The 19,855-nt window shown below is 45.9% G+C and overlaps 1 protein-coding gene across 1 annotated transcript in view; it reads right to left on the reverse strand.

Annotated features, from left to right (window-relative positions):
- Positions 1–19,855, reverse strand: part of LOC147711528 (transmembrane protein 150A-like) — a 693,781-nt gene that overhangs the window by 447,531 nt on the left and 226,395 nt on the right. The window lies entirely within an intron of this gene.

The following is a 19,855-nucleotide window of genomic DNA, read 5'->3' on the forward strand; positions in this document are numbered from 1 at the left end:
AGTGCCACGCTATTAGCCGGAGAGAAGGCATTACCTGGGCGAAGAATGATGCCCTTTGTTAGCGTCTCTACTTGAAGAGCTGAGTCTTAGTGGTGTGTTTGTAGTTTCTTGTCATCAGAGACACGCACAAACAGGCACTCACACACCCACCACTCTCCCGCTGCAGCCTGGCCTCTGTTTGAGGCATACATCTTCAACCAGCGGCCCTAGAAAACCAGACAGGCCCAGTCTGCCGCTCGCCCATCATCCAAACCCTCGTGCAAACAGAAGGCCCTTAAAGCACACAGAGCATCCGTCTTCCGGGCAGCCCGGGGAACTCCGGCCATGCCTCGGCCCTCTCAGGGCACTCCATCTCTTTAATAGGTGTCTGCAACTCCAGCTTGGCATGAAAGAAAGAGATGCGCTCAAAGGGAAGTCCCAGGACGCCTTTATCTGCCGAGGGGGTGACCGGTAACCGTGCCCCGCTCTAAGCACTGGAATAGGTTGCAGTATGGACCGCTGCAACAGTGGGAAGGAGGGAGGGAGGGGGAGAAAGGGAGGGAAGGTCACTCACCCGTCCCGAGCAGCAAGGGAGGTGCCGGCAATGCCGGACCAGACACGGGGGCGTTCCCGGCGTCCCGTGACGTCGGCAAAAGCCAAAGAATGTCGGGAACGCCCCCGTGTCTGGTCCGGCATTGACGGACAGGCCCCTCGTCCAATGGCAAGGCTCCGTTTACGGAGCCAGCCAATCAAGGACGAGGGCCGAACAAAAGCCACACTACTCTTCTCAACAGGATTTCGCCTGCGCGGAAAAGCTGCGCAGAGCGCAGCTTCCGCTAGGCGAAACCTAAAAAAGGTACTTTGGTGAAGCTGTCATTTCTGCGTTGGCTGGTTTATATAGTGAAGGACTGAGAAATAAAATACAAATGTCATTTCTTTGGCGGCTTGCACAGTGCAGAGGGTATTTTTAACAGCTTCAGTAATAAACACAATGGGAAAAGTATAGCAAACAGCGCAACTAAGAAAAACAAGCATTTGCAATGCAATAGGTCTCGCATTAGGAAAGTTTGAGCTATTGGTATTGTAAATGACAATTTTTCTATTTCTGTGTTGGTTTTGAAAATAGCGAAATTAATAGCTATGTCATTTACAATGCCAATAGTTATAACTTTCGCAAATGTGACACCTATAGCATTTGGAATGCAATATGTGTTGTATTTACGTGACTTAGATGTATTGATATTACAAATAACAATGGCTTTTAATTTTTTGAAATATAGTTGGAGGGAGGGCGATGGAGTGAGGGAGGGCGATGGAGTGAGGGAGGGCGATGGAGTGAGGGAGGGCGATGGAGTGAGGGAGGGCGATGGAGTGAGGGAGGGCGATGGAGTGAGGGAGTGCGATGGAGTGAGGGAGGGCGAGGGAGGGAGGGCGATGGAGGGAGGGAGGGCGATGGAGGGAGGGAGGGAGGGCGATAGAGAGGGAGGGCGATGAATAGGTGGTTGTGTGTGGTTGGGGGTGTTTGTGTGTTGTGGGTGGGGGGTGTGTGTTGTGGGTGGGGGGTGTGTTGTGGGTAGGGGTGTGTGTGGGGGTTGTGTGTGTGGGGGTGTTGTGTATGTGTTTTGGTTGTGTGCGCGATGGCTCAGCAAGATCTAAAAAAGTAGACACTACATGTAAATCGTTTTTTCGTTTTTCAATCCGAGATAAAAAATCCAAACTCCAATTCGAGGGATAATGCTTGCTGGGTGAAAATAGAGTACCCTTTCCTCCCTGAAAAAAACGACGAATGGTAAGATTCTATCGTTGGATACAGTAAAATAATCAGAGTAACAGGAAGGATGACTTCCATAATAAAGCGAGAAGGGCAGACGGACTCAGTGTTGACATTAAAAGAAGGCTCTTGGCAGATGGTCAACGCCTTTTAAAAAAAAATCCAGGTCAAAGAACGAGATGGGCACTCACAAAAATGCGGCGGGGTTGTATCTGAAGGGAGGCTCTCTTGGAGGGGGAGGGGAGGAGTAGAGCAGATGTGAGCGGTAAAGCTCCATGAATGATACATTTTATTCTGGCACTGCAATAGTGTGCTCATTATTTCTGAAAGACATGCTTCAATATAAATCAAACTAAACTCGAGCATTATCTCAAACACGATACTTAATTTACCAAGGAACAGTACTCCATGGGACGTTTTCTTCATTGAACATGACGAAAGGGGCTAAGGCTACTGCATTTTCTAGGAAGCCGTGCAGTTCAGAGGGGGCACAACAAAAACAGTGGCGTTCCAGTGCCTAGAAGACAATATCAGCAATTACAGACAGCCAATTTGTGGAAGGCAGCAAGGCCGACACCCCCACGGGCACTGCCTCAAAACATCACACGCTCGACTGGCATTAAAGCGAAGTCCGCGCCATCGTTTCTCGTGGACAGTCGGATTCTACAATAACATAACTATATTAGTGGGGGTGAGGCATTGTATCTCCTAATGAAGAGCTTTTTCTTTGTTTTTCGAATCAAGAGTTAACAAACAAAAACAAGAGAGGCGCTTGGAACAAAAGTGCAGATAGTGAGGTATAACATGCTGGGTGGGGAGCACGAGGCAAATGCAAACCCGCTGCGTGGACAGCGAGCCATGGCTGAGAGCACACGGACAGAGTGTGAACGGCCTGGGCACAGACAGGGTAAGGACCACAGGGCACATGCAGTGGGAGGAGCTTGCTCATTCACGCAGGGCGCTGACCGCTGCCACCTTATTTCATCACATTCCATAGACATTACACCGAAAGTGCCTTAAGGCGCCGGAGTTCAGGCTGCGCGCTACATGGAAAGCATACTCTTACTTGCCGCCTCTGCGTCGTCTCGTGCTGTGCAGCCAGTGGGGGCCCTGCTTGATAATGGCGCTACAGAAGAGGTCAGAGCGCCCACTTCCAATGCCTGTATCCCCCCCACCCCATTCCTGGAGGGCACCCCCGTGACGTGCTCGAGGTCCCAGAGAACAGGACTCTGTGTGCACTCCACCGAGGGGCCAAGGCAGCAACAAGACGTGCTTTGAGGCAACATTTCTCAGACAACCCTGCATCCAGTACGGTAAATAAATACCGCAAGTCACCGCCTTCCGTCACTCTGCCGGCCTGCGACCAGGAAGTCAGGCAGGCCGGCGCGACAACAGGAAGTAGGAGGGCGGGAGCCTACCCCGCCTCCCACGGAAGAGCCGCGATTGGACGGAGCCGCCGTGTTTGGAGCACCGGAGCAGGCAGGAGCCTACCCTGCGCCCCGGTGCCGAAGGAGGGAAGAAGAATCCTGCTGCCGGGCCCTGCAGCTGAGGAGAGCCGCCGCACGAAGGAAGCCGGTGAGTGGGTTGCTGAGCGGGGGAGGGGGGAGGCGGGGGAAAGCATGTGCGCGCGCGAGTGCGGGCGGGCGGGCGGGCTTTGTGTGCGTGCGTGTGTGTGACTGTGGGGGAGGGGGTGTGTGTGTGTGTGTGAGCGAGTGTCTGTGTGCCTGCGTGTGCATGCGCTCGCCTGTGTGTGCATGCATGCAGAGGGGTGGGGGCTGCCTGCCTGCGTCTGTGCAAGGGCTGTGAGTTACTCTGCGCATGCGCGGGGACTCTGCGCATGCGCAGATCAGACGCGCGCTCCCGCGGTGAAAACTGCGAGCTCGTAACAGATTGGTGTCCTCATTCCCAGCATTCTCACTAACGGGCCACAATAGGTCTGAAGCAGACACCTTCAATGCTCACGCATTGAGGGTAGGTCTGCTCGACCTAAAAAACGGATAGGGAAAGTTCAAGTAATGTTGCTCCGAAGCGAGAGTTCCTGCAAAACTAAAGAATACTTGTTGCATAATATGCTTGCCACCTTTATCAAGATACAATTTATTGTTAACTTCAAAAAGGCATTCGACAAAAAAAATGAGAGGGAGACAGGTGGTGCAAAAACAAACATGGGAAAGTAAAATTTAGCCAAAGTAAAAAAAATAAAAACTGCAGAGCAACAATAAATTGATGTTAAAAAACAACAGCTAATGAAGCTGAAGAAAGGAACAAATACACATTACATAAAGGAACAGAACAACCTGTTACGTGCAATTTCATTCCAAAATGTAGCTCTGGAGTGGACAGCTGCCATCATTTACGAAGTTAAATGTGAAATAATCAGGCAGCGCCTAAGAAAAGCCAACATGGAATGGCTATAAAGACAAGCATGAATGGGCAGGAGTGACACAAATTAAATCTACAAAAATAGAAGAGTACATAGAGGAGGGATCTGGCCAACTGGACCGTGTGAGCTACAATATGCTACACCCTTAGAAATACCAGACAACAGTGATTAGAAAAATGAAGGGTTCAGTAGCTTAAAACTGAACTGTAGGTACTAGAAAGAGACGATTTCTAAAATAAACAAGCATTGACATAACCAATAGGTCTCGCTTTTGGGACCTTATAAATGATTAGCCATGCAACACTTGATGTTGTTTAATGAAGGATATTGTGCTGGATAACTAAACACTTATAATGTCCCAAAGGCGAGACCTATTGGCTATGCATTGGGGGGGCCTTATAAGTGTTTAGGTAGAGCTATTGACTTTGCCAATGTTTCTAACCTGTGCTCTAGAGAACTGTGTCTGCTGTGCAGCATGCTGAGAAGTTGTAATTGTGAGAAAATAAAGGACGAGCGGGACTCAATCCTACTTTTCACCGCCGATCCCGTCAATAGAGGAGGTAAAGAGTTAACTTCCTCACCTCCCTCCGTCCCACAGGAAACAACGCCGGACGCCATAGGGCAGGACGAATGGGAACGGAAGAAAAGACGGAAAGAGGCGGGACCGCCAGCCTTTAGAGGACTGACGCGAGAGGAGGAGGCGGTCTCGAAGAAGAACCTGGAAGACGTCGAAATCCACGAGAGCAAGACCGAGTACAGACCGGAGTCTGCAGGAAGCAGGAGGACCGAACAAGTCGCAATAGGCGAAGAAGACGGGGAGAACATGGACCGCTGGAGTGAAGACTGGCGGATGCCCCCCCGAGGACGCTGGAAGGCCGCCGAAACTCTGGAGAGTTGCAGCAGACGCGGTGAGTGGGACAACTGGGGAGGGGGTTGGAAAGGGAGGGCACCCAAACCCTGAATGCGCACAACCCGAGAACCATCCTTAAATACCTTCACAGTCTTTGTTTATTTATTTTGAGAACCTATTGTTTGATTATATTGAGAACCTATAAGCATTTGACTTTAATAGTGCTTGCAACTACGAGACCGAGTGTGTTTAGTGGGGGGCACGAGAATTAGGACTTTACTCCATAGGATTTTGGGGCAACCACTCCTCTAATTTTGGATGAACGCTAACTAGCCCGGATTAAAAGGCAAGGGGAGCAGAGACCTCATTTCATGAACTCCTCTAAAGAGAGCCTAGTCTTTCCTTTCGAATAAGAAAGGAGGTGGATTCCTTCCAACTTGGTCTTTTCTTTGCACTTTGGGTGTGGTGACGGCAATATAATTACAGACAGGACAGACCACTGACCGCTCTTTCTTTCTTTTGGAGACACTCCGGGAGGCAACCCAGACCCCGCAAAACCTGAAGAAGACGGAAAGAAGACCGGACACCTCCTTACCACTTGACCATCACATCCATACACTGACCCAATAACATCCTGACCTTCTTGTCTTATCTCTGTAAATCTAAATAAACCAACACCATTCAACCACCACTACGGCCTCAGAGTTTCTATTTCCGCCCATCCCTCCGACAACTGGTGTCAGAAGTGGGATCCGCGGAAATGGAGGCCGCACTTCAGAAGATGGAGGACAACCAAGAGAAGCTGGGGTGCGTTATGGAAAAGTTTCTGGCTGTAGCCGAGGAAGACAGGGAGAAACTCCATCAAACCCTGATTAGTCACAGCCAAAATCAGGAAACCACTATTGGAAAACTGGCAGATACCCTCAGCCAACAAAGGGGACACACCACCCTTCCTTCAGTAGTGCTACAAAAATATGTAACTGGAGAAGATCCAGAGTTCTTCTTTTCCAATTTCGATGGCCAGAGCTGCGGGATGGTCCCCGGAGAAATGGGGTAATTACTTGGGACCCCTCCTTTCAGGAGATTTGCAGGCAGCCTACCAAGCAGCCAATCCCCTGGGATTAACCCCCTATGAGGAGATAAAGAAAAACGTTCTAGAAAGAGTAGGAATAGATGAAGAAACGTATCAAATAAGATTAAGACAAATCAAGGAAGGACCCCAAGAAACACCGAGAGCCCTGTCAAACCAAGTAAAAGGCATGGCAGACCGGTGGCTCAAGCCAATAAGATCCAGTAAGGAAGACATCATGGAGAGGATTTATTTGGAATACTTGACGTCTCTACATCCCCCTATACAAAAATGGGTATGCCAACACACCCAACTTAACATGGAGAGAGCCGTTGAAATAGCAAGTGCCGTAGTAGGTCCCTGGAGCTGCAAAAGGGAAGAGAAGAAGCACATGTGAAACCATCAGGACACCCCAATAAGAACCAACGGTTCCCTGTAACAAAAAAAACAGAGACTGTTACATTGCTGCCCCATCCTTTACCTGCCCCGTTTCGCCCGACAACCCCCACAGGACCCCAATGTTTTAACTGCGGAGGGTTTGGACACATAGCCAGGGTATGCCCTCAAAAAGAAGAGCAGATGGAAATCAGGCTAACACGATCCTACTACTGCAACCGAGAAGGGCAACCTCTACCCTACCATAAAACGATGAGAGTAAATGGGGAGGACCGATCTGCTTCAATTGACACAGGGTGCCTGGATAGTGTCCTGAGGCCACAAACCATCCCTGGGGGTGATCCCCAACCCAAAGGGCTAGTCAATATACAATGTGTGCATGGGGACAGTAGGCAGTACCCTACTACAGAGATCCAAGTTCAGCATGAGTCGGCAATAGATCCAATCCCTTTGCGAGTGGGGCTCATCCCTAAACTCCCCAAACCCTTCATATTAGGAAGGGATTATTCATACATGGAACAACTCCTAAAAGATGAAACTGAAGAATGGAGAAAGACAGCTCTATTCTCCAGAGAGCAAGACCTAGGGGTTATTCCAGGGAAAGTCAGAAAAAGCAACAAACAAAAGAGAGAAAAACATGTGGACATAAATAGCTTTGACACAACCCCAAGAAGAAACTATGTGGCAGTATGATCCAGGGTTTTCCATAGCACAAAGAGAAGATTCAACCTTGAGGGAAGCCTGGAACAATGCCAGGAAAGAGGAAGATACCGAACAAGTAGGTCCCCAATTCTTTATAAGAAGAGAGTTACTATATAGAAAGGGCGGGAAGGACCACAAACCTCAGCTATTAGTACCCCAGAAGTACAGAGATAAAGTACTTTTTTTGGCCCACAGCCACCTGCTAGGGGGTCACTTTGGTGGGGAAAAGACCGAGAAGGATATCCTAGAAAAATTTTACTGGCCGGGAATAGATCAGCAGATTCGCCGGTATTGTAAAGAATGTTGTGTTTGCCAGAAAAATAGTAGAAGTCTTCCCCCTAAAGCCCACCTTTGCCCGCTACCCATAATTGAAGAACCCTTAACACGGGTGGGAATGAACATTATTGGACCCTTCTTCCCTCTCATAGTGGCTGCAGATATGTGTTGGTTTTAGTAGATTATGCCACACGTTTCCCCGAGGCTGTGGTATTAAGACAACCCAATGCCTCTCAAATAGCCAAAGCTATGATTTCTATCTTTTGTAGAGTAGGATTTCCTCAGGAAATTATAACGGACCAGGGCACTCCTTTTGTTGTGATCATATCTAGGACCCTAATTAAATAATCCCGATTTATGCCTTTATGTGGTTATAACAAATCATACCCTTATAAAGGCATAAGAATCAAATCCATATTTAGTAATAGCCAATGCAAACCAAATACGGCAGGGCTACTTTCTTAAACTCCTAGAAAGTACAACAAGTTCTTTCAACAAACCAAACCTCCAGCAACCTGGGAATTCCCCATGCTTTTGTTTTGATTTGTCCTAGAACTCCTGCGAGCACTGAAAGAACGGCCAGTTCTTAGTGACATCTTTTATTGACGTCTTATGTCCAACCTTACGTCAAACCCAGCACCTTCCAGGTTTAAACATACCAGTGTTTGCCTTAAGCAACACACAGTGGTGTGGAGCAAAGCGGCTATCTACTTATCCGAAGCCCAGCTGATGCGCGTGCCGAAGGAAGCCGTCCCTCCCATTTGACGCACTGAGAAAGACGCTTTCTTTTTCTCCTGCCGAGAAAATCCAGCTTCAGTGTTTCCAGTCACCCTTGCGGGTGATTGGGAGATCGAGTCCTGAGAGCGAGATACAAGACCTCCTTCATTCTAAAACCAAGGTACGGAGCTGATTAGATCCTTCAAGAATTCTTGAGTCAGATTCATGGCAAAAACGAACTTAACTTAAACTGCAGCTCATTTACTCCTTCCCACGTACTAGGCTTAGGTTAGGTACACCTGGGTAGGCGTATTTAGAAGCACCAGATGAGTACGTTTAATCAAACTTTTATCATTGTATGTAACTGTATATATTTTATACCTTTTAAGTATCATATGGCTCAGAAACCATATCAATGCTTTTACAGTATTATTTCATAATACTCCTTTTACTGTACGCACTTTACTTTATAACAAGTATTGCAATTGTGGCAATTCATTTCTCTTGCATGAGAAACGCCCGTCTCTCTATTTCTCTGCACTCTGGTGAAACTAAGTATGCACGATTGACTGAGTGAAATAGCTATCTATTGTTTTCACACGACTCTGGAGATACTCCTTATTCTGGGGGAGCAAAGTTGTCATGTTTATGCGGTTGTCAGAAGCTGAATCCCTTCTTGTCTAATCAGGGAAGTTCACTCCTCCCTGTTCATTCGAGAAAGTTTCTAGTGACCTCTGAGCTAGCTGGCAAACCTAAATTAGGTCTAACATATTCAATAGAGACCTAGTCTACCTCAGTCCTACGTCTAAACTATCGTTTATGTTATTCCAATACGCAGAGCCTATTGGGAACATAGGAACTACACTACATGGCGCCCAACGTTTGGTAAGGCGATAATCTAACGCAAGATACTAGAGTAACTCAGTCGTGCTTTTTCACACAGACCCCTTTTCCCGTAAAAACTCCAATAGACGTCTGGAGTGGGTGAAAGGTTAATATCCGCCGAAACTTAGTAGGATGAGAATCCTATGTATTAGTTTACGGTATAGTCAATGTTGAAGGATACAGTGTTCCAAAATATTGTGCACCTAATCTTTGTTTCCTCAAAAAACTTGCTTTGCAAACTTTCTGTCAGTAAAAATGTCAGACAGTGAGGACGAAAGAGAGAGAGCTAGACTAGCAGCTCAACTCGTAGTGGACGACACACTTGTCTGAGATGATGACCATGATGCAATACTCATCCCGGTCAATATAAGAAAAACCATAACTATAAAACTTATAGAAAATGGAGTATCATCAAGAGGTGGTATAGTCATATTTGTGGTAGAGGCACATGAATTTCGGCAGACAGAGGTATTCTATTCCTGGATAAACTTTCCAGCAGCAAATGCTATAACACATGAGTTCCACTACTACAAAATAGCGGAATACTCTCCTTTCGAGGAAGTTGAAATTCCACTAACAAACCACTATCATTTCCATTGAAATGAATGGGCAGTGCATGACGAGTTACCCTTGTCATTAGCATCCAAGTGGTTAATGGCGCCCTAAAACATCAAAATCACATTACCAGACTCAGTCCACTAGGTAGACCAGGAGCCACATGGCCGGTTCTAGCCAGCTACACACCACATCCGGACATTGAAGCAATGTCAGACGCAGAACTTTTAGTTCAGCTAAAACTAATTAAAATTCATAGACAATTGGTCCAATATGTCATGCAGACTTCAACAGTCCAACCTGTAATTAAAATTCCACAAAACATCCCTCAACAGGGGAACACAAACAAGATTACACCACAGAATATACATTCATGTCTTGGTAAAACACGCGCAAAACGGGAACAAATTCCATTCTGGTTAGCTCAAAAAAATCACTCAGATAGAGGCAGTATTTCCGGATACTACCCCTCACGAAAAACACAGAATTCTGACTATTTGTCTCCCTATGGGGATCGTACCACATGTGGAGGACTGTGACACTTGGGGCACAGTCTTTGCTTCTATCTACACAAAAACACATGGTGTTCCGTCTATGGCGGTTATACCAGATCTACTAAGCAGGGGTGTGGAATTTTTTGAATAATCTACTTGGCCAAGGGACAAAATGGTACTGTGATCTACATGTCCTGTAAAATCCACTTGTCCCACCTACTCCATAAATGAATTTTAAGGGCTGCCCGAGACACAACTGTCTAGTTTATGGGAAAATACGTACTTTTCCCACTGCTCGCCATATGCGCAGGATGATATCACAGTCCGCTTTATGTGAGGGCAGAATTAATGATGGATACATTTTCTCCAGGAACCAGCAGCCTCTCCTATAATATTTAGACCAGAAATCGGCCCGCCACCTTTAAACTGGGCTCAAGAATCAACACCCCTAGGCCATTCAACTCCTAAGCTGAGCACATGCACCAGTGCCTCCCTAATTTTGTCCCTCGAGCCAGAGCCCTCTAGAGCACACCCTGGGGTCTTCAGCCACCTCTAGAGCACGCACAGGAGTCTCCAGTCTATTGACAAGGCCCAGGAGTCTCCAACCCTGCAACAAAGTTGAGCCTTTACTCCCTAAACCAGATGCAGAAGCCAGCATCAGCACCCAACCTCCCTCCCAAACAAGGCCACAAGTCAGCACCCCATTCACACCCAAATAACTCAGGCCTACAAGCCACCATACCTACAGTCAAATAAGGCCAATAAGACTGTTTCGCCAGCCCTCTAAAACAGGCTGATCTGCCACTGTATTACTCCTCTAAAACACAAGGTCAAGAAGCAAGCGTCAACGCCCCCCCCTCCGAAACACGTCCCAGGAGCAAGAATTTCCTCTAAACTAGTCACAGAGGGAGCAATGTGCATAAATAATTTACAGTTGGACAGTCTGCACTGTGCACATGTCCACAGATGAGGAAGCAGGCAAGCATACTGGACCGAGAACTCACCGATGATCACAGAAAAGAGCTGAAGTCTACTACTCCAGCGCACAAGGTACTGGAGCCAAAAAGGAGCCAAGAGCATAAACTGCCTACTTGCACACAATCGGAAGAATATATACATTACAACCATGATGGGAATTAATTCTCAATCTTGCAACTTTGGAAGGATTAAAAGCATAAACCACACATCAACTCCCCCTTATTTGTGTGTGTTGTCCCTCTTGACATCACTGTAAATCCATATTAAAAAAAAGCTAAAAACTTACAAGACTCCAACAGCATTGCCCAAATGCATAATTTAACCTTTATAAGGGGGGGCAACAACTTACTTAAATTTCACAACTGAAACTACATGTGATACCACAAGCAAGGGGTGTAAATAAAGTAAATGAGTATAGAGAACTGGAGAACAGAGCCCATCCAATTAGAGACAGGTAAAAGCGGACAACCAACAACCTGCGCAAAGAAGAAAAGTTTGAGAGATATGAGGTAAGGGACAGTCCACCCCCTGCACCCAGAAGTGGGAATATGCAGCGCACACTGAGCAGGTGGAACCCTTCTCCCTGCTATCATCCGGATCAGAGGGGTCAATGGGACAGACACAAAGCTTGCGTCCCTGCACTAAGGTGAATGTGATGTGTACAGAGAGGCAAGGGGGAGGGGACCATTTCCCTGACTCCTAGAGAGGGGTTAGTATATGAGGTGTGTACAGAGAGTAGGGGAAGACCTACTTTCTCCACCCAAAAGACAGGCGCATTAAGGGGCCCATCCTGCCTGAATCAGGGATACACGGGTTAGAGAAAGATGCACAAAGACTGTACATCACTGAGGGTATAATCATTTTAAGCATGATTACATTATGTACTGGGAAGAACAGATCCAACAAGCCCTTGCACGAATTGCAGGAGAGGAGAGGCAGACTGGAAAGCATCTTTCAAAAAGCGAGGAACTCTGCTGTGAGACGTTTGAATAAGTTAGTGCTAGGGAAGGCCTCTCTTATGGCTGGATTTATAGCAGTCTTTGAAACTGACTGAGGGAGGTAGCTGGTACCAGAGACGGGTTTCAGGTAGAGGCTGGAGTTGGTCCTTTGCTTAGGGCTGGTAAAAGGGAAGAGTCGGTAAACGGGGGACAGGCCAATCCCCCGAGGATAAGGGGAGATCGCAAGATTGCGGTGCGAGTGGAGGGTCATGGAGAACGGGTCGGTGCCAAGTGAAGATGGTCTGTGAAAGGAGGTGTGGCCTATGCCCCCACTGCTACAGCCGCATGACATACTGCAGGTTTAGGGTGATCCTAGCATTGGTAATGTGTCTGCTCCACAGCTGCATCCCTGGGAGTCCCTTAACTGCAGCCTCTTCTCTCTGCTCAGTGGCAGGGCCAGAGCAGCAGTGCTTAATTTGTGCCGGTGCTTAACACCGGCAGCTAATTAGCAGGGACGGGTCTACACACGCTGTTGCACGTAATTGATGTACAATAATTTCCGTGCTTAGCTATTGCTACGGGACTTGCCAGTGGCACAGTGTTACTGTTGAACTCAAGTGTTCAACTACTCCTCGTCCGGAGACACTGTCTGCCAATATGACTTCCTTCACTTCTTAGAGACACCCCACTCATTCTAAAGAGCTGAGATTTTAATCCCCTGCTGCACGAAATATCCTTCATGCTCCCTAAGGCACTTGCCAGCCCTTTCTAGGCGGCTGAGCGCCGAGCGCTGGTGGTTCAAAGAACAGGGGGGGCAGACACCTGTTCAGAGAGAAATAGAGGCATGGAAGGAAGGAGCAGGGTCTCTGGGAATGGAAGGAATGGAAGAACCATGCGGATGGGAAAGGGTCGACCTCCGCTCCCTCCTCTTGACACGGGAGCATCTGGACAAAGAAGCATGCAGTTTTTTTTTTTTTTTACAACAGAAAGGCACTTCATGAGAATTCATTAGTCGCAACTGGAACACACATGCAAACATTAACCTGGACATGTATAACACACTCATACAGGCAGACACACAGATACATAGATGCCCACACCCCAGACACAAATACTTCCATACACAGTCCTAAAAACTCCCACCCAATCTTAAATACTCGCGCACAGACAAAGACACAACAGGCAGACACGCACTCAAAGACATATAGATAGTACCACGCACACTTACATACACTGGAGCCAAAGACAAGTAGGTGTGCCTCCAACAAAGATTTGAGCACCTGCACTTCAAATTTGACAAATATAGCACTGCAGAGCGGCTGCCTCGGTGTCCCTCTCCTGTCCCATGCTGCCAGTTCTCCTCCTCTGGTGGCTGCCCCTTTCTCCCTCCCCAGCTTCAGCCCCTCCCTGAGGCCGCTCTGACAGGGAGGCACACCTATCCCCGTTCACAGGCTGCTCTCTGCCGAGCCCGTCTGGTCTGTAATTCCCAGAGCTGCCTCTCTCGCTCCACCCGGTTCTGACCCTCGGATAATTTCTTCCCTCTGAGCAGCCTGCACACTGCTCCGATCATAGCTACTGTGAGCCTGTCTCTGTCTCTGCCCCGTGACCAGCCTCTTTCTCCCGCAGCCCCAGGCAGACAGCCTCTTCTTCCTCCCACCATCCTAAGTACACCAGACCGCGTCTGTCCTCTAGGCAGCCTCAGGCCTGGTCCTCCTCTCTCGGGGGTCTGTCTCTGAGCCCCCATACTCGGCCTCTGTCTTCCAGTGTACTGGGGTCTTGTGTCTGCTGCCTCCCGGGCCCCTCTCACGGGCCCGATCTATGTCTCCAGCCCCGGCTCCACTCTTGGGGCCCTGTGCCCGTCCATCTGCTCCTGCGCACACTGGCCTCTACCTGCCAGCAGCTGCAGAGACAGTGCAGTTCTCTGCCTATCTCTGTGTCTCCCGCAGCTCCACTTCTGGGGCAGCGGCATCGCGCTTCCAGATCACAGAGCGAGGGAGCTGGAGGGCAGAGACCCGTGTTCAGTGATTTAATGTCTTCTTGTCCGTCGGACAAAATAGACACTAAATCTTCTTGGCCATTATAAAAATCTACATGGTTCGGGGGTCGGGCGATATGATTCCCCCACCCCTGACTAAGACAGATTCAAAATGAATACGGTCCTGAACCTGCTTTAACTCTGGGTATGAAATTACTGAAGGACTTTAAGCAGGTCTCGGCTATACTGTTAGCCAACATAAAAGGAGAAGCAGCATGTGTGGCAATCCGCCAAAAACTTGAAAGAGACAGATATAACAGACTAACCTTTTGAGCTTGCTAAAATAATTGAAAAATCCTATGAAGAATTAGGCAGAGATAGTTTGGGTGGTAAACCAGTAAAACCCCAAATAATTGAAAATCCTGAAAAAACTTTTATAAAAAATAATCTCAATTCTCAAAAGAAGAAGTGGGAGGGTAACAAACAAACCACTCCCAGAGAAAAACAATTTCAGTCTAGAGGAAGGTCTCCCCAACGGAGAAATAGATCTCCAGAAGGGGGGGGGAGGCTCCCCAAAGGGAGCACTCTGAAAATGGATACAACCTTAGAAATAGGGACAATTTGAGAAAACCTGACAGATAACAAGATATTGATACATGTCCCTCTCGATCTTTTCAGACTTCATCAAAGAAATCGGAAAGAAGAGGACAGTCAGAACATAAAGAAGAGCACGTCAAGTCCAAAGACAAAGAACCTGCCCCACCACCTCATGGTGAACCTTGACCTGACATCTGAGCATTACCTCATCCAACCTTATGCAAGCGCTTTTAAAACTTCACAAAAGTGCCATATGGCCAAATGGTCTCTCATCACCCTCCTATACATAACCATCTGGTGCTCTCTGTTCAGCCCACCATGGCCATCACCTTGGAGGCAAAATTCCAAACAACTTCTGAATCTTCAGTTTGCACTTGAATTTTCTATCCATCTTTCTCATCAACTGTGTGAGATCATTTAGTATCTTCAACATAATTTCAACGAAATCTAGTTTAGTCTCCAAGAAAAACTGCATAGAAGACTTGTGTCTTTTCGGATACTAATGGCACCCCTAATTTTCACATCAACTTCAAAACAGTCTTCATTAAAGTTGTGCACTGTCCTATTAGGTCTAGTGTCTCAAGGTAAAAATATATATATTGTGTAGATAGTTTAAGGTCTGATCAGCCTCCAGCTTGGAGGTAGTCTAGCCTACGAATGTTCAGAAGACTTTGAACATGGCACATGATAATAAGCAACTGGTCTGCTTTCCTGGTCACAAATACCTCGACCTGTGTACAGGATCCACAGCACGAAAAGGGTCAGAGAGTAAAAGACATTGGGCCCAATGTAGGTGGCTCATTACCATTCGGTAAACCCGAAATTCTGTAAATTTCAGATTTATCGACCGGTATTGAGCCATTTCCAATGTCGGTGATGATTCGGTAAATACAGAATCGGTATTTACTGATCCTGTATTTACAGAATCATTATTTACCGAATCGGTAGATGGTATGTAAGAAGTACATTTAGGAGTGCTTTAAGGATTCGTTATTTACCACCAACTAAAAGTTGGTGGTAAATATCGAAAACCTTAAAAAAAGCCATTCTGTGCTTTTTAAACTGTGCCGTGTGGCAGACATACATGTCCTTAGGGCATGTATGTGTGCCACATGTGCACACATGCACGATTCAGAGGTGCAACAGGGTGTCAATGTGACACCCTGCCACCCTTGAATGTGTTCCCCCTATTACCGAATCGGTATTTACCGAATCGGTAATAGTGAATGGCTTCCCATTCATTCCTATGGGCCTCTAGGCCCATAGGAATGAATGGGAATTACCGAATCGGTAAATACTGATTCTAAAATACCGAATATTACCGATTCGGTAATATTTACAGAATTTTTTGCTACATACCATTTACCGATTCTGAAATACCGAATAAATAAAATTCAGTATTTTAGAATCGGTAAATGGCAATTACCTACATATGGCCCAAAGTGTTTTTTGTCACACATAGTTATTTCAGCACAATAATTGCAACTCCACACCCTCAAGAGCCTTGTCCACACTTAAACAATTGACTAAGTGTTCAGTCTAATACAATCACTCTCTGTGTTACTCTCAAGCCAAGACAAGATATGTATCACTGTACATTTCCCTGGAGTCTTGGTATCAGAAGGTGAAATCATCAAACTTTCAAGGGCAGCATCTTAAAATAGATCCAAATAGATCCACCATCCTGTCTTCATCTTCCTTCTTTTGTAGATTTGTCCTCACTAAATCCTCATTCTTCAATATAGAGAGCAAATTTATATGACATCTGCTTCCTGGGCCAAGAGGGATTGAGAAACGTACCCGTAACCCTTCTTAAAGCTTGCACCAATAATACTACGCCACTCAGAAACAGCCTACGCCACTCAGAAACAGCCTCAAGCTTAAGTGCCCAGCAACCCTTTTCCTATACCCCTTGTCCCTCTCTTCCTTGTGAAGCTGCCCCATGAGTAAGAGAAATGTGGTGTAAATGGGTGCTTCCCTCATCGGTTTGACCATCTGTGTCAAAATATGCACACTTTTCTCAGTCACAAGAAGGCATCTGAAAGGGACCCTGGCTTAGCCTGCAATCCCATCCCATCATGGGTGGAATGCCAGATAATGTGTGATGGGAAAGTATGAACTATAAAACTTCAAGCGGTCAAAAGTCCATGGTCTAGTCGACCCATCACAACATATAGACTGGTTTCCCTCCTCCATTACTAGAAGTCTGTGTCATAATACAGTCATGCTAGAAAGCCAAAATGTGATCCATTTCGTAATTAATATTTGCATATTTGAATACACAGATGTCCAATTCTCAAGGATGGATGACACACTAGGCCTACTTAGTCTTTCCCTATTTTCATGCTTCAACTCCCCCTTACACATAGCCTGCCTTTGTTAATAGTTCTAACAAATCCATAAATCATATAATCGCCTTCTAGAAGCTATCAAGCGGAAACTCACCTTCATAGAAGCTATTGAGCGGAAACACACATAAGGAACTTCATATGGGGCGTAGAAAAACACTGATAAAACCGCATTCCTGTGCTTCCAGGCAAGACAAAAATCATCAAATAACGGAGAGTACATTTTTAAAGAGCAGCTGATGAATACGTTCCGTTTTTTTTGGCGAAAACTCTGCTTTTCTTAAGCATTGGGATCCATTTTGTATCAATATCTTCCTGGGTTTTAATGCCGTAATAGCAATATATTAGGGTGCCACACACTTCTCTTTTTTATTGGTACATAATTCACAGTCACCCTACCACATATTTTATCCCAGCACGGACGCATCATTCCAGTGGATAAATATAACATTCTTCATTAGGTAGAAGGTTCAAGAGTGTTCAAAATAGAGTGTATGCTGAACAAGTTAGCTCCTCTGTTTATCTTGGTTTTGACACAAACATCAAAAACATTGCTTAGAATGCTACTATGTACCAGGCACAAAAAAGCAAACTGTCGAAAAACCTACTCAATGCATAATAATTTGTTCCATTGGTCTCGACCTGGGACATTTTTGTAACAACCTCCCTCTGACTCGAGGCTCCTAAGAATATGTAACTGTTGCTTTTTTGAGGAATTTGCTCCATGATAACAAAACACAAAGGCATTTGGCGAGGAGCTCCTCCACATTTTCCAGACAATAAATATATACATGGTACTTTTCTCTCTTTCAATGATTACACATTTCTTAGGAGATTATTTGGTATTCTGATCTCCCTTTTAGATGTGCATCAACAACTTTGAATTTATACACTGTATTGCATGCACAGGCTGGACTCATACTGATAACTGTACAGATGGCCTCCAAGTGCAGGGCTACTGCCACCAATGAAGCGTACCTGCACTTTTCCACAAAGATTAAATGGCGTAGTGAAAGACACTGGGTTAAAATAGCAACATCTTAGATCCCCAATGCCTACTGAAGAAAACAATATGGCTTTTCTAAAGTTTATTCCACTTATGGTACCTGGATCAGGGTGCCATATCTATATCTATATAGCTCTATTTTTGTTTTAGGTGGAGAATTCATGATGAGATGTAAAGGGAGAAAGTCTTTTGCCATTTCTACAGCAAAGTTTTTAAGCATAGGATGAGCACAGTGCTAAAATTACAAAAGTCTTTACATATATATATATATATAGATATATTTTTTTTGGGTTCCTATATAGCGCTCGATCACCTGGGGAGGTATCTCGGCGCTTGCCTTGGGAACCCGTCCTGGCTTTTCCCTGTGAGATAGCCCCTACAGGGCATCCCCAAGGTGAAAGCCAGGCATCCCGCCGCGGGGGGGCCGTTGTGGAGATTAAGCAAGCTTAATGCCCAGAGTTGCAGAGTGTGAATCCATGATTAGGTCAGGCACCGAAGCGAGAATTGTCGAGTCTGTGGACATTTGAGCTCAAGACCCTGCTGCGTCGGGCATTGAACCCTGATCCCGGGTCTGACCTCTGCTTCAGGGTCTGTCTGCTCTAACCAGTGAGCCACACTTCTCCACATATATATATATATATATATATGAAGCAGAGAACTGTGGGTAGTTCTCAAGTTTAGGTGGGAAGCAGCTCCTGTATAGAGCGCTCTCAACACCAGCGACAGTCTAGATCTGCTCACCTCAAATGTATGCTTTTCTATCAAAGTCTTTAAGCATAGGACTAGCACAGTGTTGCCCACGCCGAGCTGTAATATGACAAAAGCCATTTACCACTTTAGGCATAGTATTACAGCTTTGAATTGGTAAAATACCAACCAACCAAATATATATATCAATATCAAAATCCAACCAATGGGTTTCAAAGTGCTGTAAAGTAAGTACAGCATGCCAAAGCCTAGACTAGAGCAAGGACTGAAAATTGACTATCACAAGAAAGAATTATTGAAAAGAGATATGGATAAAAGGATACAATCAAGCAAAGCGTGTGAAGGACATCATATTAAAACCAGCATTAGCAAAGCCAATAGGTCTCTTATTTGGGACTTACTGGCTTTGCCCAGTGGTTTTAGCAGTGTTGTACAGCATCCATGGTGATAAAGAGAAAAAAGAAAAGCTAAGAAGCCAGCAGTGTCATTTTGTAGGCGTGTGCACCCATCATGCCTGGGATTGCAAAATGAGCAACGCATTTTTTTTGCTTTTATGTACAGATCAGAGTTAGATCAGTAAACAAAAAAAAGGCTAGACAAGCTGGTCGTGGGAACAACTGTGGGTGGGGGAAAGAAAGCATGTGGGGTAAGCAACACAGAGAGCAAGGAACCATTAGGAGGGCGGGGAAGAAACACAGTGGTGATTGGGATGAAGCAACACAGAGGGTGCACTGTGGGAAGCAAACTGAGAAAGCGCAATATGGAGGGAGTGGATGTAAACAAACAAAAGATCGCAAAATGGAGATAAATCGAACGAGACTCGAATGGTGAAGATGTATAAAAGTGAAAGCATACATAAGAGCAGGTCAAAGGACAAAGTTAAGGAAAAATACATTTTTATAATGTTATGAAAAGAAATGCGGGAGAAATGGGAAAACCGAGAAGGTGGGAAAGAAAGACAGTTAATGGAGTACTTTTAGAAAATGGAAAAAAACGTCCTTAACAGCAGGCACTTGTGGAAGGCTAAACAGCCAATCAGAGAGATAGTAAAAAGACTTTGCTTCTCAAGGGGGACAAAGTCTTAATGGATGGGGAAAAACAAATAAAACCATTAAATACGAAAATAAGACTGACAAAATTCAAAGCCAATGGAAAACAATGGGTGGAGTTGCCTTCCAGGTCATCTATCAACATGTTAGCTGATATTAAAATCTTTATTAGAAACACA

This window comes from Lissotriton vulgaris, chromosome 5 (assembly GCF_964263255.1).
Source record: "Lissotriton vulgaris chromosome 5, aLisVul1.2, whole genome shotgun sequence".
NCBI classification, from domain to species: domain Eukaryota; kingdom Metazoa; phylum Chordata; class Amphibia; order Caudata; family Salamandridae; genus Lissotriton; species Lissotriton vulgaris.